Here is a 24799-nt window from a genome sequence, read left to right on the forward strand (position 1 = left end):
TAAAAACGTGGTGTTTCAATTGGTTTAAGATAAAAAAAAATCCGATGGTCAATTTCAAGCAGCTTTTACCCCACAGTACCCCACACAGGTGGTTTTGATTATAGACTGACTAGGCACTAAGAAAGGGGCGGACAAAGTTTGCAGGTGGGCTTCGTGGGGTGTTGCTGGTGCGGAAAGCTGAGTCTGGGACCCGGCTGACTAGGCAAATTTCGATTTTTATGACAGCGGCCTAGCTTGATACACTAAATTTGTGCACGGTTAGAGTTCGGGGGAGATGTTACAGCATCATCATCAGCCTTTCCGTTGATCTGCTGTGAAGCCAGGCAGGGGTTGTTCGTCGCTCGTTCTTCAACTCTCCGTGGCGCTTTGGGTTAGTCAGTTTAGTTTTTTTTTTTGACAGACTTCGTTAAACGCTGGGGTCTTCTCAATGATTTATGCCAAACTATGCACGATCGCTAATAATGGTGTCAAATAGCCGGTGGATGTTAAAGGGTTGCAAAATTTAGGCACCGATACATACTTTCAAATCCGCTTGGGTATTGAGATGAAGTATGCGTGGCTTACTTGCAAGATTTATGACCGATATGTTTGTGTCAGCAAAAAAAAAATCAAATGTAAACAGGCAGAGAAGTCAGAATGAAGAACCTAAATGGATCTCAAGAGGTGGAGCTATTTTGTTTTTGACTTTCGTTAGCGGTTAATGCACTGCATTTATCAACAGAATTCTTTTTTTTTTTAGTTTGAAAACTGGTTTTAAATTTCAAGGCCACCGAAGCCAGGCACGCCCTGTTGTTGTTTGGATTTTCGCTTTAAACCGGAAATTCTCATCGGAGACGATTCTACACACTCAATCTTTTCTCCTACGGACGGGACGATTTGGTACTGTATTTTCAACAGCTGAGATTGCAGTACAATTTAGGAACAGAAAAACGAGCTCAGGAAAAAAAACTCTCAAATTGACCTTTCAGTTCGAAACGGGTTTTTCACAGGATTTGCAGGGAGTTCAGATTTTTTCCTGTAGGTCAAGACGCTTCATTTTTTTTTCGCTTTATGCTCCCATTTCAAATATTTGAATAAATTGTATTACAATAATATAGTTACAAACACACATACAGGACATCACAATCACAATAGGAAACTGCGAGGAAATATGGCAAGTTGAAATCTTCACGGTTTAGGTTTAATATTGCACTACTGGTGAAGAAGAGAGGAAAATTGACAATAAATGTGATTTGACACGTGATTCGGGAGAATGCTGTCCTGAACATTAAAAAATTCGATAGGCGATAATTGTAATTAGCTACGGTGTGTTCATAGAAGATGTTTAACAGAAAAAATACAGTGACTCTATTTTTATCAGAAATGGTAAATTTAGCCTTTTCTGAATCATTTTCAGGCAAAATTAAGATATTTGGTCGGCGAGTCCCCATACGTTTTATTTTTTTAAAGATTTGTGGCCCATATTTAGACATTTTTATCTGTGAAATTATTCCAGTGCAAAAGAACAGTCGCATATTTCATTGAATTTTTTATTTTTTATTTTTATTCCCGTTTTTGAAATTCTGTAACAATAAAAAATGTCAACGCCTGGAAAGATAAGTGATTTGGATTTTCTGAAATACTTATTTTTATATGAACATTTTATTAATTGTAAATTATTATTTGGAATAAACCCCACGTTGGGCGCCAAATATGTAAGTTTAAAAGCTACCGCCCCACCGGCGTTACAGGAACTCCCTTTATTAGGCCTCAGGCAGGGCGGCTCGCTTATCCAAAGGAAATCGCAGGGAGTTCGAACTCTAAGATCAGGAAAAACCCCAAATATGTACTTCTCGAATTTTTATTTCTAAACGGCCACAACAACTCTCAACACTGAAGTGTTGAGAGTTGTTGTGGCCGTTTAGAAATAAAAATTCGAGAAGTACATGTTTGGGGTTTTTCCTGATCTTAGAGTTCGAACTCCCTGCGATTTCCTTTGGACCTTTTAGGGCCACGCCCTGGTTGTCGCTACTGAATATGGCGGAGCTGCGACGATGGTAACGCTACGGCTGACCAACTCCTCTATCGGTCCGACTTCTACCGGAAACCGGGACTTTCCTTCCGGGAATCTCGGCTCTGATGACGAATGAATGGTTTGGGGAACTGGTTGGTCGATCCGAGGGTTTTTGTTCGGAATCGACCACAACCTTCAATCAATGATCACCCGGATGGTAACGGCTATCCGGGGCAATCGTGGCCAAACCAAGGCTGATTCAGGGACCAGGGATCAGGGACAAAGGTTGGTTTCTGTCCCGCCAAATGGTTTCTTTTGGCCAAAACTTAAGGGTTCTGTTGAGGAATCAGGCGTTGGTGTCTGGCTTGTGCACTTGAAACTTATGTGTGTGCAGATAAGTCTTGCACTATGTACTTCACAATGTCGTAGTACTAATTGAAGTTAGCCAGCACCAGGAAGCCGCCTTTGACCGGCCTTGAACCGCGAGTAGATATAGGTCGTTGCTCTCCAATTGTGGCGGACACGATCGTCCGCCTTAGTGAACTCATCGGGCGTCGCTACCGATCGGGGTGGTTACCAAGCAGCGTGGGTTACCAATGATGGCCCTCTGGTTGTGAGGTGATCAAGCTTCCTGGCTGCATACTGGTGGCTTGTGGCGCTGTCGTCGGCTTTGAAGGCTGCATTATTTGGGGAAAACCGTGACCCACCATTTTCCCTCACTGCGATATTTAAAACTACATTTACTCGCGACCAATCACTACAACCTCGATGAAAGTGTTATCTGACGTCTACAAATGCAAATATGTATTTAATCACATCAAACGTCGATAAGCCTGTTCAACTGAACTTCCGATAACTACAGCAAAAACCGTTAACCAAGAACTTCGAATAGACTTTGATATATAAAATTTTGTAGAATATTCTTAGGCATTAACTTTGTTGTGTTGAATCCAAAGTATTGTTTATGAAATGAAAAGTGATCTCTTTAAGTTAATATCAATAAATGCAATAAAAATTCCCCAGCAAACATTTTTGTAGGTACATTTCGCAACAAATTTTGTTATAGGTTTCATGAAGGGAAGAATGGGGTAACGTGGGCCACTCTGAATATCTCAGATGTGTGTCGAGACAAAAATTTCAATCCAACTGTCATTGTTGTCGCTTTGCGTAAGCAAATTTTTCTATATGTTGTTGACTTATGTACGCATCATATGTTTCTTTTATTTATTAAACGTAAAAAAATTTCTTACATAACTAAACAATCACCCGCAAATTCCATCGATGGGGAACCTGAAGTTCATAACAAAAATATGCTCATACGCTTATGATCTAAGCTTTGTCATGTTCTTTCACGTGGAAAAGGAATTTTTGATAAAAATCATGTGGTGAATCGTGGACCACATTTTGTGGGGTATCTTGGGCCTCCTATATTTTGGTTTTTTTTATACACATTCAGAACTCAAAATACGTGTTTCCTATCTGTAAAGTTCCCTTCTTCGCTTTGAATTGTAACAATTCTTTTTTCATCGATAAGTTCCAATATTTCTGGATGGGACGAAAATCCGGACAGTTTGGTGGATTGATACTTTTTTCAACAAAATCGATCTTGTTCTCCTTATACCACTTAACGACATCCCGGCTGTAGGGGCAGCTTGCCAGGTCCGGCCAGAACTTCACCGGACCTTTGTGGGACCGAATGAATGGCAAAACCCTCTTCTGGAGACATTCTTCTTGGTAAACATTTCGATGCATTGTGTCCCCAGTGATGAAAATCTTAGTCTTCTTCCCACAACTACAGATCCCTTGGCAAATTATCAACTTACGAGCAAATTTATCTGCGAAAACAAACTTGAATCTACCCGCAACATTCCCTTTACGCTTCGCAAGGTAAAATTTGTTACCGGATATTTGTCCAAAATCCATTTTGACGTAAGTTTCGTCGCTCATCAAAATGCATCCGTTGTACTTGGTCAACACTTTCTCGTACAACTTCCTTGCCCTGGTTTTGGCAACCAGGTTTTGTTTCAGCGTCCTGTTGGGGTGTTTGCTTGCATAATACGACCGCAAGCCTTTTCGCAAACAAATTCGTCGAGCTGTACTGTGGTTTGTCTTGAACTTTTCCGCCAAATCACGCAAGGAGATTCCAGAATTATTGTGAACTGATCGAATTACCTTTGTTCGCAGCTTCCGGTCATATGTTCCACTTTTACGCCTGGTTTGTTTTGCTCGATCCACCGTTAGGGTCTCCCGGTAACGTTGCAGCACCGAATTTACAGTTGATTTTGGATATTTCAGGAATTTCGCGATCTTTACCCCTGACCACGTCGGTTTCTCTACGTGAGTGTGCAGAATTTCACTGACTGACATGACTGACTGCTTCAATCTGGATGAAATTTTCACCACTAAGTAAACAAACCATCCGGATCAAAACACTGTCAATAGATTCGCGATGTGACAACTAGGGGCGCTGCAGTAAATGAAAAGAAGCGACCAGATTCTGTGTGAAACAGACTTTATACAACAGTGCCAAAGTTGAAACACACCGTTTAATACGGTTATTCAACAAGTTCAAATTTGTTGAAAACGGTTTTGTGGTTGGCAAATATTAACTGTTTGAATTTTTAAGGACCTACTTTTTTAACGGGTGTTAAATAAAAAATGAGAATGTTTTCAATACCTTTCAGTAACTCAAATAAAGAGCGTAAAATTTTCTTTCTCCAAGAAAATTGCTCTTTGGGCTTCCTAGAAACAGTAGGCGTGTTTGGTTTTGCTAGTTTGATTTTAGTCAAAGCAAAGATGGCGTCGAAACAGCACGCATTGTACATTTCTTCGAAACGCATTTCCAGCAAGGAAAAAAGTTCACGGTGGCACATTTTAAGGAAGAAAATGTACCTGTCAGTACGGTATATCGTATCCTGGGTTTCCTGAACGTAGAGCGGAAGGTCGGAAGTGGTCGTCCGGTGACGATAATGACGAAGCAGAGGAAGACATCGTTAAAGAAGCAACCAGCCTGCGTGACGCCGGTCGGAAATATGGCTGCTTCAACGTATTAATCCATCGTACCCTCAAGATGGAAGGAATCGTCTGCAGGAAAAAGACGAAGTCGCCGGAGTACACGGAGGAGCAGATTGAGACGTTTAAATCACAGTGTCGGTGGATGACCAAAAATACCGCGGGACGTCATTCGTTCTGGCTGCCTGGCGTACCTCGAGGAGAAAAAGATACCGTTCGTGCCGAAAGATCGTAACCCAACAAACTTGCCCCAGTGCCGCCCAATAGAGGATTTCTTTGGCTCACTCAGTGCCCTAGTGTATAAAAACAATTGGAGGGCCAAGGACACGGAGCAAACGACTACAAGAATCCGGAATTGTATCCGGAAAATGGACGTAAGTGCCGTACAACGTTCTTGTGAGAGCATCGCGACAAAGTTGCGTCGAACATCAGACCACGGCCCTTACTCAAACATTCTTTGATCGATGAAAAAAAAAACATTTTTTTATATGTGATTGAAAAAATTCTCATTTTTTTATTTAACACCCGTTACTTCAGACTTTTAAGTGATAATTGTGACTTTTATTCCAATTTCGCATTCCATGCATTCAAATTTGTTATCAATCTAAACAGTAGTCACACTCGTTAATTGACTAATTGGTACAAGACAAGCGTCCAATCGATTTCTGGTATCAACGCGCAGCTGATCACGCCAGTCACATCACGTCAGGCCTAACACCATAAATTACGATACCTACTACATTCATACGTACGCGGTCAAAGCGCCACGGAATCAGCTCTTGATCTTGAATTAGATAATAACTACTATCTCCCGGTCGAACATTGTCCACACAATGGGTCCCCCCCTAATTAGAGACACCTGCTGATTGATCCACTACTTGGACTGGACTGGACTGGACATTGTTGCGCCGCGCTGTTCCGTCGTCGGTCTTCGATAGAGCATTTAGGTATGGTACGCAACTCACGCATCGCCCCGTACATGCGCAAACACCCTCGTGAATCACGCCACGGCACGGCTGCTACTTAGTTAGTGATCTCGATCTCAGATACTGGGAGCTGGGTTCGGAATTTGCGAGGGAGGAAGCTCTGCTACCGGCTTGCGCTAATCGCGTTTGCATATTTGTATGTTAAATCACTTGCTCCCTCGATAACCCTAGTAAGTAAGTAGGTGGTAATTCTCTTAACGCTGTGACTTACCCTAACAAGCTTGTCACAGACAAGCGGATGATACTGTTTAATGAATTTACTATTGTTTTGGAGGGATTTAACAGTTCTGTCCGCTGATTTGTGATCATGAAAGCGATCAATCTAAATCTAAGTTGACAACAACGTGTTGGTTTTCTTTCGAACATTAGAAAAGTGCTACCGAATGATGGGCTTTCGCAATAGAAGTTTATCGAGAAGCGATTGATTTACAAGTTTGTTTTCGAAATGACGTCGTTTGTATGCTTAAAGTTCTCAAACTTGAGGCGCAAGGCTCGCCGTCTGGGAGTGATGAATCGTAGTATTTGCCAAGGTCTCCCGGACAGAAAAACCCCACATCTCATTTCCCTTCAATCGGAATTGGTTCACGCCGTTAGAATTCTAATTGAAAAACTCGGCTCGGGCGTTTTAAATAATAAGCTGGAAAAGGGTAATTTTTCGGTTGCGAAATTAAAGCTAGCAGCATATCTAAATTGTGTTAGAGACAAGCGCCTTCCTCCTTGCAGCGGCTTAAAGATTCAAATCGGTGCATTACCGCTTGACAAGACAGCGAGGTGACACAAAGACAGAAGGCAATGCAGCACCCGCCTACTTAGTTTAGTAGCGTCATGCTTGGCGAAGAATTGCATTCAAAGTCAATGTTAATCTTTGAAAAAAAAAAATGTATAATAATAAATCTATGCTTCGGACCGTTTTCTGATCGAGAAGCGTTTGACTGCGCTCTATGGAAGTGGCGATGGGGCACGTTATTAAGTACCTACATTTATTGCTGCTCGTTTCCTTCGCAAGAAGGGGAAACAAAATCGCGCGATCATGAACACCGATTAGGAACAAATAAGTACTTTGGCGCTTGGAGCGACCTCAACGGAAGGGTTTCGCGAATCTTGTATTGTTTGTGATATACCTTCTGTACTGTAGGTACCAACTTTATGTGTCAAGTCTTACAATGTTGCGGCAGCAGTTCCGAACTTGTTACATATCAATTAAGTTTTAAAAACTCTTGTTAAGGGAGTTCAGATTGCGATCAAAATAATTGACATGCAGCAGTGCCAATTGATTGTTTTTTTTTCACTTCTATGCTAAATAACCATAAAGCAATTTTATCTAGAATCTGTTTCTCGTTATGTTATCGATAATTTTACATACAGGTTTTATCAACTCTTTTGAATTAAATGAAGGGCATAACGAGCACCCAGGGCATAATAAGCACTCCTTTTTTCTACAAAAGTACGTATTTTCTTTAACAAATTTTCATGAGGATTTGTTTCGTGCTACCTATAGTATTAGTTTTTCAACAAAAAAAGAAATATCCTTTTCATCTTTACAGAAATATTAAATAATAACCAGCTAGGTTCTCAAATGACGAAAATATTATAATTTTTGAGCACCACCAAATAAGCTTTTATGACCTTTAAATCATCTTGATCTGAAATGTACACACTGCAACATGATCTACACATTGTTTCTCAATTTTCACCATCATTAAATTTATGATTTTTAACTTTAATCAATTTTAAAACGCGTTTTTACTTAAATTTGTTGACCTGGGGCGAACAGAGCACTATTAATTAGGGCACGATGAGCGTTTTCTGCCGTATAATCTATCTAAGTGTCGGAGAGGTAATCAGTAGTCTCGAGTTCGATTCTTGTTCGAGGGAATTTTTTTTTCACATACCATTCATGATTGATTTTTTCGATTGTTATATTATACGGCTAGTCGCATCATCCATCAAACAAAACACCAGAAACATAATGCATGAGCATGTGTTAATTCTTTGAATTCTACAAACATATGTAGATAATTTTGTTATTGCTTTGTTTGATGAATCTACGCCTCACCGTATAGTGCAAAATCCATCGATCATGAATGATAAAAGAAAAAAAATCACTTTGACCAGGAATCGAACTCGAGTCTACTGATTACCTTTCCGACACCTTACCAATAGACCAAATCGTCAGTTGAAACAAGTCAAGCTGTAGCTCTATATTCAGTTGACTTCATCGAGTCGAATTCGCTGCTAGATTCCCCGGCAGAAAACGCTCATCGTGCCCCGATTAATGGTGCTTAAACAGCCCCAGAGGGGTTCTCATTATGCCCCTAAAGTGACTGGTTTTCAGCTTTCGGCAAAAAAAAATTCAAAATGCACTTTTAAACGTTTTTATCTGCTTTTTCAAGTTTCATCCAATTAGGCTTTAGACTAATTGAGTGTCTGAACACGAAACAATGATGTAATTCGGTGCCGCCGGTCGTGGCCTAGAGGATAGCGTTCCAGTCTTCTAAGCCAGAGTCCATGAGATCGAATCCCGATCACGGCACATATAGTACTCTTTCTGTGGTCTGATGGTTTTAGCATTTGTAAGATGCTAGCCATAATATCCTTGAAAGGTGTACGCCTTAGAGTTAAGTAAAATTAGATCTCTTCAAAGAAACATGAAGTTTCACTGAGATCCTATATGTGTGTGTTCGTTTTTTTAATTCACATATTATAGCTGTTCTCTATGGCTAAATAAGCATTTCCATTAAGGTGGTTATTATGCCCTTATCTCCCCTACAGCTTCAGAGTTTGGAAAGACTTGTTTAAGAACTGAATATTATTTTCTCTTTGGAACTGGTTTTATATCATCTTTGAAGCAAAGTTGTTCAACGAAAAATTTCATTTTAAGAATTTATATTTTGGCACAAAAATCATCAGCAGGCTCGGTTCCCCAGAAGGAACAAAAATGATGATGATCTTTCAGAACTAAATATGACAACATGCATGCAAACTTAAAAGTGAAAACTAACTCATGTAAAAGTTAGTTAAAAAATTTTACAAAAAAATCATGGATGAGTTTTAAGCCAAAAAAATGCTTTAACTCCAGGGTATGAGAAGAATCAGGACTCCGCAGAGAAAAACATCAGGATTTTTTGGGACACCACTAGATTGCTAAAAATAACATGCAGATCTGCCTAGATTGCAAATAAAGGCGAAATACAGGTACTGTAGACGCCTTAATGAGACGTAGCAGACGTGAGCAGCTTCTTGGCAGGCCAGCAGTTGAAATCGAAAATCGCCATTAGAATATTATCTGAATCGCGGATTATCATCGATTAAAGAGGAATTTATTGCGACACCGAAAATGTCATGCCAATTTTCTTATAATGTTTAGAATCAAATCAAAATTTCTGGTTAGTTTTATACATATATTTACTTCAAAAATCAAAAGAAATGGAGCCTTGAGTGCAAAATTGAACGCATTTTTGCTCGATGTCTATCATCAAAGTCTTTACAGTGTCATCCGGTACCAGTTTTCAGTTTTTTTTTCCATTTTTTTAACATGTTCTTCTCGTCTTTGAAAGTCTTCTCGCTCTTCCGCTATATAATTGCCCAGTACTGCTCCTCCGGGCACAGTTCCGGACGGTTTGACAGGTTCATATCCTTTGGAACAAAATGGACAAAATTGGCCTCATACCACTCCAGGACACTTTTAGAATAGCGGCATGATGCCAAATCTGGCCAAAATAGCGGAGCTTCGTCGTGCTGCTGCAAGAACGGAAAAGGGCGCTTCTCGAGGCACTCAGATTTGTAGATCTCGCCATTTACTGTGCCCTTTGTCACGAAAGGCTCACTCCTCAGTCCGCAAGAGTATATGGCCTGCCAAACGAGATATTTGGAGGCGAACTTCGACATTTTCTTCTTCTTAAATTTGTCGTCCACATCGAACTTGCTCTTGCCGGTGAAAAACTCCAACCCCGGAATTTGCTTAAAATCGGCCTTTATATACGTTTCGTCGTCCATCACACAGCAGCCATATTTTGTCAGCATCTTCTCGTAAAGTTTCCGTGCCCGAGTTTTAGCCGTCGATTTTTGCCGCTCATCTCGATTTGGGAAGTTCTCTACCTTTTCTGTATGTAGTCCAGCTCTCTTCTTTGCATTTTGGACGTAGCTCTGCGACATGCCGATTTTTAGCCAAATCACGGCTTGAGACGTTGGGATTTGCTCTAATCATCCGCTTCACCTTTCCCTCCGCCTTTTTGTTCTTCGGTTCCGCTTTTCTTCCAGCTCCTTTGCCGTGGTTCAACGTCAACTGCTCCTGGAACGAGCAATCGATTTCAGGTATGAAATTCAGAGTAAGGGGCCGGCAAAGGAGGTCGTCCATATTGATCGTTCAATATTTTTGAAATATCGTCGTTATCATACATCGGACTGGGATGAAAATTTGCACACGATAGTTTTCAGGGACGGGCAATCGATTTCAGATGTCAAATGTTTTGCCAGGGGTCGACGAAAGGGGTCGTCCATATTAATTAATTTATTGTTTTAAGCAATATTGAAGTTATTATGCAATGGATTGCTTTGAAAATTTGCACACGGGTGTTTTGAGGGAAGGGCAATCGTTTTCAAATATCAAAGATAGTATAAGAGGCCACCGAAAGAGAATAAATTTTTTGGCAACCATTGCGTTGTTATGGAACGATCGAGTCGAAATTTATAGACAGGTTTTTTTTTGACACGATCGATTGATTCCTGATTACAAATTTAGTAGCAGACGACAGAAAAAGTGATCGTCCAATATTTCTGCAATTATTACTTAACAATGAATTCGGAAGTGCATCTGGAAAATGGTTGGCAATTGACTTTCATACAAACTGTTCATGATATATTCCAAATTGAAAGCGAATCGGAGTTCGTATGGGATCAGCTAGTATAAGATAAAAATCAATTTAAGTACTGTTAATTTTATTTCGAATTACCATAGCGACCCGTGAGAAAGCGTGTAGAAAGTGAGTAGATTTTAAATACTATTTAGGATTTTGCAATGGAGAGTGTTAGGAACGGGAACGCGGTTTGGAAGAGCGAGAAAGCAAATGAAGAGAAAAAAAAGTACAATGGTCAGAAAATCCGATCGTCAGTCTTGTAACGAATTTTCAGCACGATAGAGGTAAAGTGTCGAGTTTTTGAAGAATTCGAAAACGCGAGTTTTAAATTAACCGGTGATGGATACTTCGGACGAATTCGACACTGCCCACCGGTAAAATATACAAAATGCGGTGGTAAAATCGTGCGCAAAATATTTGGACTGCTTGTAGAGAGATATTTCGAAGAATTTCGTGATAAACAGTAAAACGAATTTTTTAGCGTTCACCTGGCAGGTTTCCAACCAGAAACTTTTCGTTTAAGGGCCGTTCACATATCACGTGGACAACTTAAGGGGGAGGGGGTATGGAAATGTCCACGCTTGTCTACGGAGTGTGAGTTTGGGTCATGTCCACGCGGACATACTTACTTCCAAAATATCATCTGAAGTTGAATAAATATTAAGATGTTAAAATCAAAATCTTTGAATTGCAAAGCTTTCCAGTTTAAGTTGAAACAATTACCTAAAGTCTGCTTCATTTAATATTGGAACAAATTCTTTTGCTCATTGTGGCGCTCCTAGTGGACGGATTTGGAAACTTTTTTCACCCACGTGTCGGGAAATTCATTACCTTTCACCATGTATTTATGTCATAACACCAAACGATAGCATTTTGTAAACAACCGCCATGGAAGCCGAACGGAAAGATCAAATTGTGCACAGTTTTCTTGAAAATCCATTGTTGTCGGCATCGAAGCTAGCTAAACAGCTTAAAATGCCCAGAAATACCGTATGGCGTTTTATCAAGCAGTACAAGGAAACATTGACGACGGCTCGGAAGCCGCATTCGAAGCGTCGGAGTGGAACTGTCGACCGGAAACTGCGTGGGAAAGTCATCAAGGCCGTCAAGAGGAATCCCAATCTTTCAGACCGCGATTTGGCCAATAAATTCCAGGCCGCTCACAGTACGGTGCGACGAATTCGTCTCCGGGAAGGAATAAGGTCATTCCGAGCCAGCAAACAGCCAAATCGGACGCTGAAGCAGAACAATGTGGCCAGAATCCGTGCTCGAAAGCTGTAGGACCAAGTGCTGACCAAGTTCGACGGATGTATTCTGATGGACGATGAGACCTACGTGAAGCGGACTTTGGGCAAATCCCAGGTCAAAAATTTTATTTGGCGACGGCTCGGCGGGATGTACCTGCAAAATTTAAGTTCGTGTTTGCGGATAAATTTGCCCGCAAGTACGTGATTTGGCAGGGGATATGCAGTTGTGGACAGAAAACCAAAGTCTTTCTCACTGACAAGACAATTAGTGGTATGAATAAGATTTAGCAATTGCTTCGGTAGCTTTTACTTTGCTCGAAATCAATCAAAGCAAAAGTCCAAAGCATTTCCTTAGTTTGGTATGAATAAACATTTGCTTAGCGGATGTGTACTAAAATCTTAGAACATAGCTTTTGCTTCGAAAAATAGAGCTATCCAACCAGCAGAATCTGAAGTTTTCTAAAGTAAAATGAAAGAAGACGATCAGAAAATTTAAAAGTACTGCTAAAGGAGCCTTGAAGTCGACGAATCGGGTGGTGGGTGTAAGAACGACCGGATTTTTTTGGTTAATTTGTGCTCGTAAGTTGATGTTTAAAGAAAAATGAATACATATTCAAATATTGTCAAACAAAAAATGGCCTAACTTTAATATTAATCATAAGTTCTCCCCCACCCCCACCCCATTGTATAAAAAATAGGCAAAAGGCGCGCATTTTAATTTAGATAATTTTTCTTAAATCTTAGAATTATATGAAAATGAGAGATCTGTATAATGTTTTAAATTATTACAATTTATTTCTTATTTTGAGCCAATTGGGACTTCATCCACTATAGCCGGATTTTTTTTTTAATTTGACATATTTACTAATTGATTTGTTTAATTTCATCTTAGACGAATGATTTTATACAACGACAAGAATATGAAAAAAGTTGGGTTATCACTTCGACTTTTCTTTATCCATGTTGAAAATGCCTTTTTGAATTGTTTTGAAGTGAAATATTGCTAATTTGATAAATTCATAACGTTATGAAAAAATTTATTATTGGAAAAGTCTGCTACCGAGCATGCTTAGAAAATAGAGCAATTGCTTGGAGATTTGCCGAGCAATTGCTTTAGATTCGAGCTTTATTCATACCATACTAGCTTGTTCTAAAAGTAAAAGCTCCTGACTGAGAAAACAGCTGTCAAAAAAAACTTTATTCATAACAACCGAAGCAATTGCTTTAAGCGACTGCTCGACTGCTCGATTTAGTTTAGCAAAAGCAATTACTAGGTTTTTTTCATACCACCCAATGACATCAGAAGTCTACAAAAAAGAGTGCCTACAGAAACGGATTCTGCCGTTTATTCGTGCCCACGACTGTTCAGTAATGTTTTGGCCGGACCTCGCAAGCTGCCATTACAGCAAAACGGTTATGGAATGGTACGCAACGAACGGGATCAGCGTAATACCGAAGGACCTCAACCCCCCAAACTGCCCCCAGTTCCGGCCGATAGAGAAATACTAGGCAATCACGAAGCGGAGGCTTAAGGCAAAGGGAAAACTTGTTAGGAACATGACTCAAATGAAGAACTGGTGGAATCAAATCGCCAAAACGGTGGACGAAAAGGGTGTGCGCCGCCTAATGTGCCGTATTACGGGAAAAGTACGAGAATTTCTTCGAAACAGCAATGAATAATTTTTTTATTTTTTTTTTATGAAAGAGTAAAGAAAATGCTACATTTGTATGAAAACAAATTATGAATTCGTTAATAAATGACTGAACTACACGCAATTGTTTGTGTTCCAATATTAAATGAAGCAGACTTTAGTAGCCTCCTGAAAGCTAGTGTAAGTATGACAATTAAGAAATTTAAAAATTTTAGAACTATTTTATATCAGAAAATTCTTATTCGTTTTTTTTTAAATCAACCATTTCAATAACAAAAAGACGAAAAGTAGTGTTTTCTGACTGTCAAATTAGATTTAGAAGAAAAAATAAATGTCAAATGTCCACGTGGTATCCGAACGGCCCCAAAGATGAAAAACAAATTGGTATTGTTGTTTAAAACCTTCTAGAACTGTTTTTATTCCGATTCCCCCAGTTTTCACCGTGGAATTTTTCATCATGACGGGGAATCGGAATAAAAACATTTCTTAGGATGTTTTAAAGAACAAGACCAGTTGGATTTTCATCTTTCAGCCATTTCTTCGATTGATTCCACCATGTTACAAAATCTTGTTTAGTCGCGTTGTTGAGTTATTGGCGATATAAGATTTTTCACGTTCATTTTCACGAAAAGTGTAAATGAGCCTTTAGATGGGAATATATTTCTGATTCTTAATCCTAAGTGGTGATAAGTTACCCAAAACTATTTACCTTTTGTCCAATCAAGTACATTTTCAACTTAAAATTTAGATTAAGAACTCAGATTATGATATTCAGGGGTAAAATGTTTACTTGTTGTGGTAACAAAAAAAATTATCTTCTGTTTGACGTTTTGGCTTTAACTTTTTTATTAGAGGTATTTCATTCTATTTTACGAGCCCACCGGTATTAAGTAGGCCCAATAAACAAGCAATTACTCGAAAGGAAAACATCAACACCTGCTAGCCGGATGAACAATCGTTAGTACGTGTCGATGTCCACAAAGTCTAACATTCTTTCGTGTTAAATCCGGTTCGAAGGACCAAATGCGACCACCCAATTAAACGAAACAGAAATTGATTCCTTCTATCCACCGAAAGAATGCAGGCAGTCTACTAGGTCAGTTTTAAACCATTAACGGCAGGTTATAACGTGTTTGGTTACTTGTTGGACCAATTGCTTATTAAGTCGGCACGAGCCAGCACTTGGTCAAGATGGCCCGTAATAAATCTTTTATTCCGATCTCGAGTGATATTTCCCGCACCCTCTACCTAATAAACGGGCATCTGTTTAATTGCTCATTGTGGAGCGGCGCCTCCGCAGGCCGTCAGCTTCTGGGCGTAATTTCCTAACCCGTTCAAGTCTCTTGAGGGCTTGTTTTAGGCCTGAGAGGCGCCAACGAGGCTGGCCACACTCGAGTGCATCGGATATGTGCCGGGCCTCTCTGCCTGCCTGTCTCTGGTTTAAGCCCTAGCCGTAACTCATTCGGTTGGGTGGAAGAGACCTTGACTCCAGCGGCTTTGAAGGTTTCAAGAGGTCTCTTAGATCACTTCTCAGCGCTCAAGAGGCTGAGATTAGTTGCGGTAACCTTTTGACATCGCGCGACGGCTTGGTGGACGTTTAGAGGCGGCCATTGGATGTTTGAAAGGGCAGTTCAGGGGTGACGATTAGAGGCGATAAATAAACGACACGCTTGGGACGTCTAGATACTTTTACTTTCGAGCTTGCAATTGTGTTTGACCGAAAACCTTGGTTCAGATACCATGAACTCAATTCCGAACACCATTCGATCGAGATGCGTTAATTGATTTCTTGATTTCCCTAGAATGAATCTTTTTGATGTTACCGATAGAACTAGAATCGGAAGCACTCGCCGGAACAGTACGAAAAATTCATTGACCTAGACTCGGTTAGCGAAGTCAAGGAGTCGGAAAAACTGAATCGAAACGAACCCGATTCACACCTCTGCTGGCCAACACCGGGTGATTAATTGTGACAAATTTGCCTTCCGATTCCGGTCAGCCGAGTTGCTATGACGATCAATTAGCAGACAGGTGCGAATTAGCCTCTTCATTACTTTCGGGTGTTTGTTTTCTTCGCCGTCACACACTTTTGTCTTATCTCAGGTGACAATGACAAAATCAACGAATCCAATAGACTGCGTGGAATCTCAATGGAGTGATTTCGATCGTTCCGAAAAGCTCTTACAGTATGTTTGCCTTTATTCGTTAGGGAACACTCCCGCTATTTGTCTTCCATTACCCTTCTGGTTGTGCACTAGAAAAATCTAAAATTGCAAAAAAATGAACGTTAATAATGGCAAATATTTTCCCCCCAAATCGTATCAATTTCCGATAAAATATGGTGACAGAAGATGCCGATATGCTGCTGACTTAAGCGACTCTACTCAAAAGTCAATGCAAGAAAGAAGAAAAATAACAACAACTAGGTAGGTACGTCAGCTCCAGAAAAACGCAATTCGAGAGCATTGAACGCGCTTGGTGCTTCTCAAGGCGGCGGCTCTAAATATTTGCCCCAACTCGGCTCAATTGTTGGGGAGCGATTTTTTGGCATTTCAGCAAAAATAAAAAAAATCAAAACTTGACAATATTTGCCTGCTGACGATTTTCGAGAATGAAGCAAACTGGCTCGGTTTGAGGCGCTTCACAGCTGTCTGAATTGGGTATGCAGAATCAGAAGTTCAAAATTTAAATTGCAGAAATCCAACAAATTTTAGAACAATTTTATAAACTTGAGCAGTTTTGACATCTTTGTGCCATTCGCGACTTTGGCGAAAAGTTATTGAAAAACTTATCCGATACAACTGTGTTCGGTGTTTACTCTTGGACTCGAACTCATGAACATCGGCTCAGGGGGCAACTGCTTTTCCAACTTCACTACCTCTCAATCCCCTGTTTAAACTACTAGAGTACCCGAATCGGAGCGAGTCTCACAAACGGATCGATTACTGTCGAAAGAAAACTTGTCAGTTTAAAGCTGTTCGATTTTTGTTCGTATTTTGTCCGTTTTTCCGGACCGATTCCCTGTTGCTAAAAACAGTGTCGAAATGACAAAAATAAAGATAGTCGTCAGGTTACGCTAGTTGAACGAGACCAACTTCAGACCGATTTCTGGCAGACTTTTTAATCTGGATTGATCAAAGCAATCATGATTTTTTTCAGTTGCAGACAGAGATGCCAATGTGTCTGATTTTTCAGGATTTGCCTGATTTTTTGAGGCCCAGAATGATAACCTGATAAGGCATTTAATTTGCCTGATTATTGAAAATATGCCTAATTTTGCCTGATTTTTGCGGATGTGATGAGAAGTGGGTAGTAAGGAACTGGATTGCTGATTGCAATCGAAAGATTCCCTTGAATTCTTATTTAAAAAAGGAAATTAAAGGGAATCATTCGATTGGTTTGATTCAGTACAATTATTTAACCAAGTAGGCTCACAACACATATTAGAGTAAAAATGAGGATCGATGACGAAAAAAAGGTCATCACTTTGAACGAAATTTCCGTTACATTACCGTAGCCTGATTTTTCCTGATTTTTATTTCACCAGTTCCATGATTTTTGAAAAAAAAAAAGATGGCAACCGTGGTTGCAGACCAATTACTGTCAAAATAAAGCTTGTCAGAAGAGATGCCAATGTGCCTGATTTTTAAGGGTTTGCCTGATTTTTGAAGGTCCTGCCTGATAACCTGAAAAGCCTCGTTTTTCCCTGATTTTTGGAAATAAGCCTGATTTTGCCTGATTTTTTTGGTTTTTACCGAAAAATAAATGTTTCAGTAAGCAAAACTTTGTACAGATCCGTTCAAAACTCAATAGAAATTTAGTAGTTGCACGCCCTTAGCAACCTTAACTCAATAACTTCAAACTCTGATGGATTCAAATCTTCTAACAATGTTTTATAACTGATTTTAGAAGATTTTGGCATCCTGAACAGTTTAAAGATAAATCAATCGTTGATATCTTTTAATTATTCTTACTTCTTTGTTGAAAGCTGCAAAGCGTTTTAACTGATACTTTAAAACATAACTGGAATTCATTTTGGTATGGAATTTCATTTAAATACCGTTTTAACGGAACGAGAAAAAAAAGAAAAAAAATATATGAATCCAAAGTACAAATTACCTGCGGTCTTCGGGAAAGTTGATTTTTACGTAGAAATTACAATTTTTAAAATCATGTTTTATTCTACAGTTTTACCGAAAAAGTGAACAAATTTCTCAAATGAATTTTTACCTACTTTCAAAAGTTAGTTCGAACCCAAGAGCTGGTAGAAAAATAAAAACATAATTGCATTTAAAAAGCTCGACGTTTTATGGAAACAAATATCATGTTTTCGCCTAACAATTAGTCAATTCCATAATGTTCAAAATAATTAGTCTCGCATGAGAAATGAAAAAAACAGTTTTATTACAAAAAAAACTGACAAAAACTGACATGAACTAGTTGCAATTTTTTTCCATTTACAATATTGATAGTTTGGACAACATATTCTATATAGAAAATACAAATTTTAAAGTTGATTTGATAACTTTAGCGGCAGTTTTCTGTGAATTCTTAAGATGTTTCATTCGAGGTAATGAAAACTCACGCGAGAAGTATAGAAACGGAATGAATAATGGATGTGTGTTTAAAAGTAAAAAAACTTCGGTAAACTTACTTTCTATCAAAATTAATTGACTAAATAGAGGAAAATATAATTGTCGTAAGGAATTTTTTTCCAAGTTTATAAAACTGTTCTTGCGTATCTTTTGCTACGAAATCTTTTGAAATCTGCCATATTGAAACGTAACTCCGCGAGAACTACTATGAAGAATTTTTCCAAAAGGCTTTGATTAGTATGTATCTCAAATATTACAGATTGAATGAAAAAAGTCCTAAAAGGTAAATTTTCAAACAACTACTGAATCACATATCACATATTTGAAAAAAAGTAGCTATATTTCATCAGTTAAACGTGTGATTGCCGGTCCCTGCTTTTCAGTTAAAAACCGTTTGTTCGGTTTTTGTCCGTTTTTTCGGGACCATTTCCCCGCTGCTAAAAAACTGTTTTTTTGTTTTTTTTCATATTTTTGTATTTTTAATTCTTTTGTTTTTAATTTTTTTAATTTTTAATTTTTTTGTTGCTTTTTTTATTTTTTTGTTATTTTTTACTTTTTTCCAAATTTTTATAGTATTCTTCATGTTTGTTTATTGTTTTCTTTTATTTTATTGTTCTTCCTTTTCTTGTTTTTTTTACGTTTTTTGTTTTTTTTTTAGCTTTTTTTGTATTTTTACTGTTTTTGTTTTTTTTGTGATTTTTTTTTTTCGTTTTGTTGTCTATTATTTTTATAATTTTTTAAATTTGTTTTGTTTTTCTTTTTCATTTTATGCTTCCTGTTTATAATTTTCTTGCTTATAAATTTCAATTTTATATTCTTCCTTTTATAAAATTTTTAACATTTTCCGTTTTTTTTATTTTTGATCCTTTCTATTTTACCGTTTTTTTTCTTTTTTCATTGTCTTTTATTTTTATATTTTTTATCTTTTCCGGTTTTTTTTAAGTTAAGGCTTGTTTTTTAAATTTTCTTTTGTTAGGTTTTTATTTTTTTTTGTTTTTTTTATATTTTTTTTTTATATATTTTTTTTATTTTTTTAAATTTTTTTTAAATTTATTATATTTATAATTTTTTGTTTTTGTATTTTTACTTTTAATTTTTTGTTTGTTTTTTTTTAATTTTTTTTTGTTTTTTAATTTTCTATTTTTTTTTTCTTTTTCCATTTTTCTAAATTTTTTTAAATTTTCTTTATTTTAATTTTTTTTTGGTTTTTATTTTATTTTGGTATTTTTTTTTTATTTTATTTTTTTTTATTTTTTTTTTGATTTTTTTTTAATTTCTTCTGTTTTTCTTTTTTTTTATGCTTCCTGTTTTCTATTTTCTTGTTAGTAAATTTCAATTTTATATTTTTCCTTTTTTTTGGATTTTTAATATTTCTTGTTTTTTTTATCTTTAATATTTTAAATTATTTTTTTCTTTTCTTCCTATTTCACCGTTTATTTTTCTTTGTTTTTTTTTCATTTTTTTATCTTTTCCAGTTTATTTTTAAGATATCATTTTTTCGGATTTTCACCTTTAAATCATTTTCCGTTGAACCTATTTTTCAATTTTCATTTGCCTTAATTTTTTCATTTATAATTTTTTCTTCAAATTTTTTTCCTTTCGATTCATTTTCCCTTTTTAATTTTTTCGGTTTTTTGTGTAGTCTTCTTATATAATTTTTGGTTTTTTCATTTTCATATTTCCGTTTTAATTTTTTTGCTGTATTTTTTTATTACAAATCCCGTTCGTTTTTGGCAACATCCGATTTTGGCACATGTGCCAACATCGAACGGTTTTTAATTTTAGTTATAACTGGATCAGTTTAATTCAGACAAACACCATAAATACGTTTTTATGTTAAGAAATGGTGATAAAATGCAACAATAAAAACAAAAGCTTTTTTAAAAAAAAATATATAAAGAACTCAAAAATGACAAAAAGATGAAAAATTCAAAAAGATAAAAAACAAATTCATTACGATCTCACCATAAAGTTTCTTTTTACTGCTTTTGCCGAAAATTTCTGATGTTTACAAAATAAAATATATTTCGTATCAGGGCCGTAGGAAGAACCGACCGATTTTTACCTATGATTTTTGCTCAAAAATGCACGAATGCAAAAAAAAAATAATGTGTATTCATTTTTAATTTTTTTTTTCAATTTTCGTATTAAATCGTTACTTCAGAAAATCGCTCCTAAACCTAAAAGGTGAATAAATTCGCTTTCATCGATGGTTAAAATCTTTGAACTTGTTTGAAAGTCTGGTAAGTCAATCTTAGTTAGTTTGAGCATAAAATAAGGTTTTTTAGGACAGCTTTAGGACAGCTTCTATACTCAAATCAAATAAGCCCAATCTTCCACATTGCAAATTCAAAGATTTTGACCTTTGATGAAAATAAATCAAATTACCAAAAAAAAAAGGTTAGAGATAATAATTTTTCGGATCAAATTTGTCTGATGCAAATACGAACCAAAGCAATAATTTTAGTTTGAAATTTGGCATTAAAAAACAGCAAATTGACACATTGCGGACCAAATACGAGATATCTCGTTTTTTTCGCTTGCCGCTAGTATTGAAATGTTATAAATCTAACATCTCTAACCTCATGTACAAAATTTAACACAACACTTCCCGTTACTAAAGTGTATTTTTTCACAGAATTTGTATTTTTTCGCAGAATTTTTTTTCTCTTGGTTTCCGAAATATAAAATGCCGAATTTTGATGTCTGACGGCTTAGATTTTCTCGCGATCTTTAATGTGTTGATAATGTTAAGCAATACACATAGAAAATATAGAATTTTGTGCAGATTTTTTAAGGAGAAGATCAGGTGCATGTTTAAATGGCAAATATTTTTCATGAAGAATCAATTGCATAATGAAAATCCTGTGAATGATTTTTTTTCAAATAAAATTGGCATAAAACAAGACTTGGAAAATCAACTCTTATTCTATTCAAGATTTTCAGCTGAATTGTGTGAAAAAACTCATTTGGATCAAAAATTTTAAAAAGTTAAATCTTTTCTGAATTTTTAATCTGCATTTTGAAACTGAACTTTGAACCTGAATCAAAAATTCGATTAAAATGCGAAATGGATAAAAAAAAATGCGTTTTCCGAATCTTAATCCAGATCAAGCATTTTTTGAGCCAAGTTTAAGAGTTGAATCATTTAAATGCTGTAGTTCAGGATTAATCTAAACTCACTATTTAAATTATTTATTTTTAATCTGTATTGTGAATCTAAATATGAAATATGAATTTCAAATGATCAATCTGAATCTAACTTTTCAATTTTGGATTGACATTTCGAAGCTCGAAAATGTTTGAATTTTATGTAAGAATTAAGTCAAAGAACTTTCAATTTGAATATAAGACAAAATTTTTCTTTTTTCATATTCGGAAATAAAATCTTGAACTGCACAGGATCACAAAAAACATGATTCAAATTTGATTTGAAATGCAAAACCAAATTTGAAGTTCAAATTTTGAACCAGGATTCAAAGCGGCTTTTCATTTCTTATTTCTTATGATTTTTCAAATGAAAATCAATAATCCTGATCTGGATACACAATCTGAAATACGAAAAATAGAAATACAATTTCGGTTATGGATATTATGGAATCAGAACATCCGAAATGGGTTTGAATAAATTGAAAATTTAATAGTCTGACCAGAATTTTCAGGAAAAAAAATGAGAAAATTTTCAAAAAGTGTAGCAAAATTTTGAACTTGGGTTGGGTTTTGAGGTTTTGGCATTGGTTTTTTGTCGAGGTTGATACTCTTGATAAACCTTCCTCTATTAGGTATCATAATTTGATTCAAAATTTAAAATATTGAGTGTAGCGTAGAATATTTCGCTTGCTTTTCTGGATCATCATGATTTTTTTTCTTCGTTTCTACAAAAACGTCTCTCCAAAAATATTGTTTCACTTTATTTTGTCGAAGAAGTTTGTTTCTCGGCACTTTTAATCTAAATCTCGTTCAGACATGAAATTTGCACCGGTCCTTGTAAGTCAAAATATATTCACAACATTCGGTTCGGTTCACTGTAATTAATGATCAAATCAATTGTCACAACCATTTTCTTCTTTGAGCTTTCAATCTTTGAAAAACCATATCAATTTCTTTCTATTTGAGAAAAATTTTCCGCAGCACGAAAAAAACGCGTGTTGACGCTTCAGGACACGCCTACTATTCCTGATTAATCACATACTTTTCCGATTGAACTAAAACTGTGTACATATTAGAAAAATACAGAAAAAATCGAGCACTCAGGAAACTTCCGATCGTGTTTCCTTGAAACTATTATTTGAGATCTATTTTCAATCTGATCCTTAGCAGCTTCAAATAAATTAATTTTTAGGGTTTCCTTGTTTTTCAAAAAAAACTGTATTAATTATTCCTGTTATATTTACAATCATTGCATTTTTCATATTTTTTTTCTGCCATTTAACCAATGTTTTTTTTTCATTCGAATGAAAAACCACGTCAAATTTTAAACGTATGTTCTAGTTCTGCAGATTGTGGCTTTAGAGTCCAAAATTCTTGAAAAAATTTTGAGTTGATGGAGGAAACGATTTTTGTATTTTTTCTGTAATGTACGTACCTACTATTAATTTTTATCCTTCCAAAATTTAAATCTCTAGTGATCAATTTGTTTTAGAATTTTTGTTTCAAACAAATTAGAAAATTTTCATCATTATATGGGTTTTCAGCTAAATTATCTTCAATTGGCTTACCTTGGTAGATAATGCCGTAGAATATTCCAAAAACAAGCAACTCTGTAGCTTTCAGCCTAAGTTTTTTTCAAATAGCTGCTTTGTTCCACTTAGTCAAATTTTACTTCCATAAAAAAATCTCCCAACAAACATCAAAACCTCAATCTCAAAATTTCTCTCGCAGCACTGAACACTCGCGTCTTGCTTCCGGTCTCTAGTTAGTAATTCAATGAAATGTTTTCCACCTCCCAGATTCACAAACACAAAGTGGTAAAAACAAAAACCGATCCGAATTCAGTGCACTCGAGCCACCAATAACGCGAGTCTCTCCGCAAACCGCACGTTTCTAATCGACCTTCAGAACCAAAACTGTCAGAGTCAAACTTTCAAAACGCACCAACCACCTGCTGATTCGAAAAACTCAGATCTGAGTTCCTTTCTTCGCCTAACAAAGTCGAAAAACTGAAAAAAAAATCTCAAAGGAATCACTCTTTGCGGCGTCCTCTCTCTGGATCTCCCACTACCAATAACCGATCACTAACTGTTTAAACACTAAAATTCGCCAAAAAGCGATCCACAACACCATAGTAGCAAAAATTTCCCAAACATCACCGAAAACGTGCGTGCCGCGTGTCGTGAGGCTCAACAACTGGAAGATAAGCTACGAATGAATGCGCCCGGGTTGTTGCGCAAGCAGTTTTATTCCGCTTCACGCTACAACCGACGGACGACAGATGCAAAACCGGTGCGACGTGACATGCGCTCAATGCTACATCCGATGCAACACGCGATGATGCATTGCATGGTCGGTGCCAACGTGACACGCTTTCCCTAGATTAGTTGCAGAGGGAAACTGGCTGGAAAAAGTCAAGGGATGAGTAAACCAACCGGTTAAAAATCCCAATAAAATAGGCTGGAAAAATTAGGTATGGGTCTTTGTCCTATGAAAAAAGTCACCTGTTAAATCTCGAATTTAGAATTCTAGACTTGGTAGGCTGTGCTCGAAAGTGTGTATTGTGTTGTGGAGTGTTTGTTTTTGTTCAAGAAAATTTCGTTTTTTGCAAATCAAATTGACATTAAATTAAGATAAATATTTAATATCAAGTTTTGAAGAAGTATCAGATTTTTTTCATTCGATTAGAACGGAAATGGAAAGATAATTTGTTAAATCACATACTTATTTTTTGCTTTATTCAATTATTTGCAACTGAAGAAGTCTTATAAACTAATACCAACAACTTTAATGCGGAACTACAAAGTATTTATAATGAAAAGTGAACAGTGAACATACAAAAATGACACAAAAAATTGTAGAGCCCCCCGGATGATAAGAAATTGAGGAAAAAAGAAAACGTTCATACAGGAATGGATTTGGATAGACCAGAACCAGGTAAGATTTTCACTAAAACATCTTAAAAACGCCAATCTTAAAACCAAATTTATATCATTAAATTAAAGGATTTAATATTTATTTCAATTCTAAAAAAACGAACAATCAAAACTTGCTAAAAGAATCTTGAATCAAAAATAAGGAACTATCTTTGTAAATTCAGTTTAGAAACTAACATTCAGAATGCAAATGAAGAACGTCAGCGAGAATTTGATTTAAATTTGAAAACAAAGTCCTGGGGCGGATTATGGAACTCGAACAATCGAGTTTCGTTCGATTTGACCAACTTTTGAACTCGAACGAGATCGTAATACTGATTCTAATTCGATTCGAGTTCAACTCGAAACGGGTAACTCGAATCGAAAAGGATA

At 36.6% G+C, this 24799-nt stretch overlaps 2 protein-coding genes across 3 annotated transcripts in view; both read right to left on the reverse strand.

Moving 5' to 3' along the window:
• Nucleotides 1–23068, reverse strand: part of LOC129744151 (elongation of very long chain fatty acids protein 7-like) — a 119807-nt gene extending 96739 nt beyond the window's left edge. Inside the window, exon 1 of the mRNA XM_055736554.1 lies at nt 23060–23068. The gene's annotated coding sequence lies outside the window, so the exon portion shown is untranslated. The remainder of the gene's footprint in view (nt 1–23059) is intronic.
• LOC129744159 (elongation of very long chain fatty acids protein AAEL008004-like) overlaps nt 1–24799 on the reverse strand; it is a 558472-nt gene that overhangs the window by 474694 nt on the left and 58979 nt on the right. The gene's annotated exons all lie outside the window — the stretch shown is intronic.

This window comes from Uranotaenia lowii, chromosome 1 (assembly GCF_029784155.1).
Source record: "Uranotaenia lowii strain MFRU-FL chromosome 1, ASM2978415v1, whole genome shotgun sequence".
Taxonomy (NCBI): Eukaryota; Metazoa; Arthropoda; class Insecta; order Diptera; family Culicidae; genus Uranotaenia; species Uranotaenia lowii.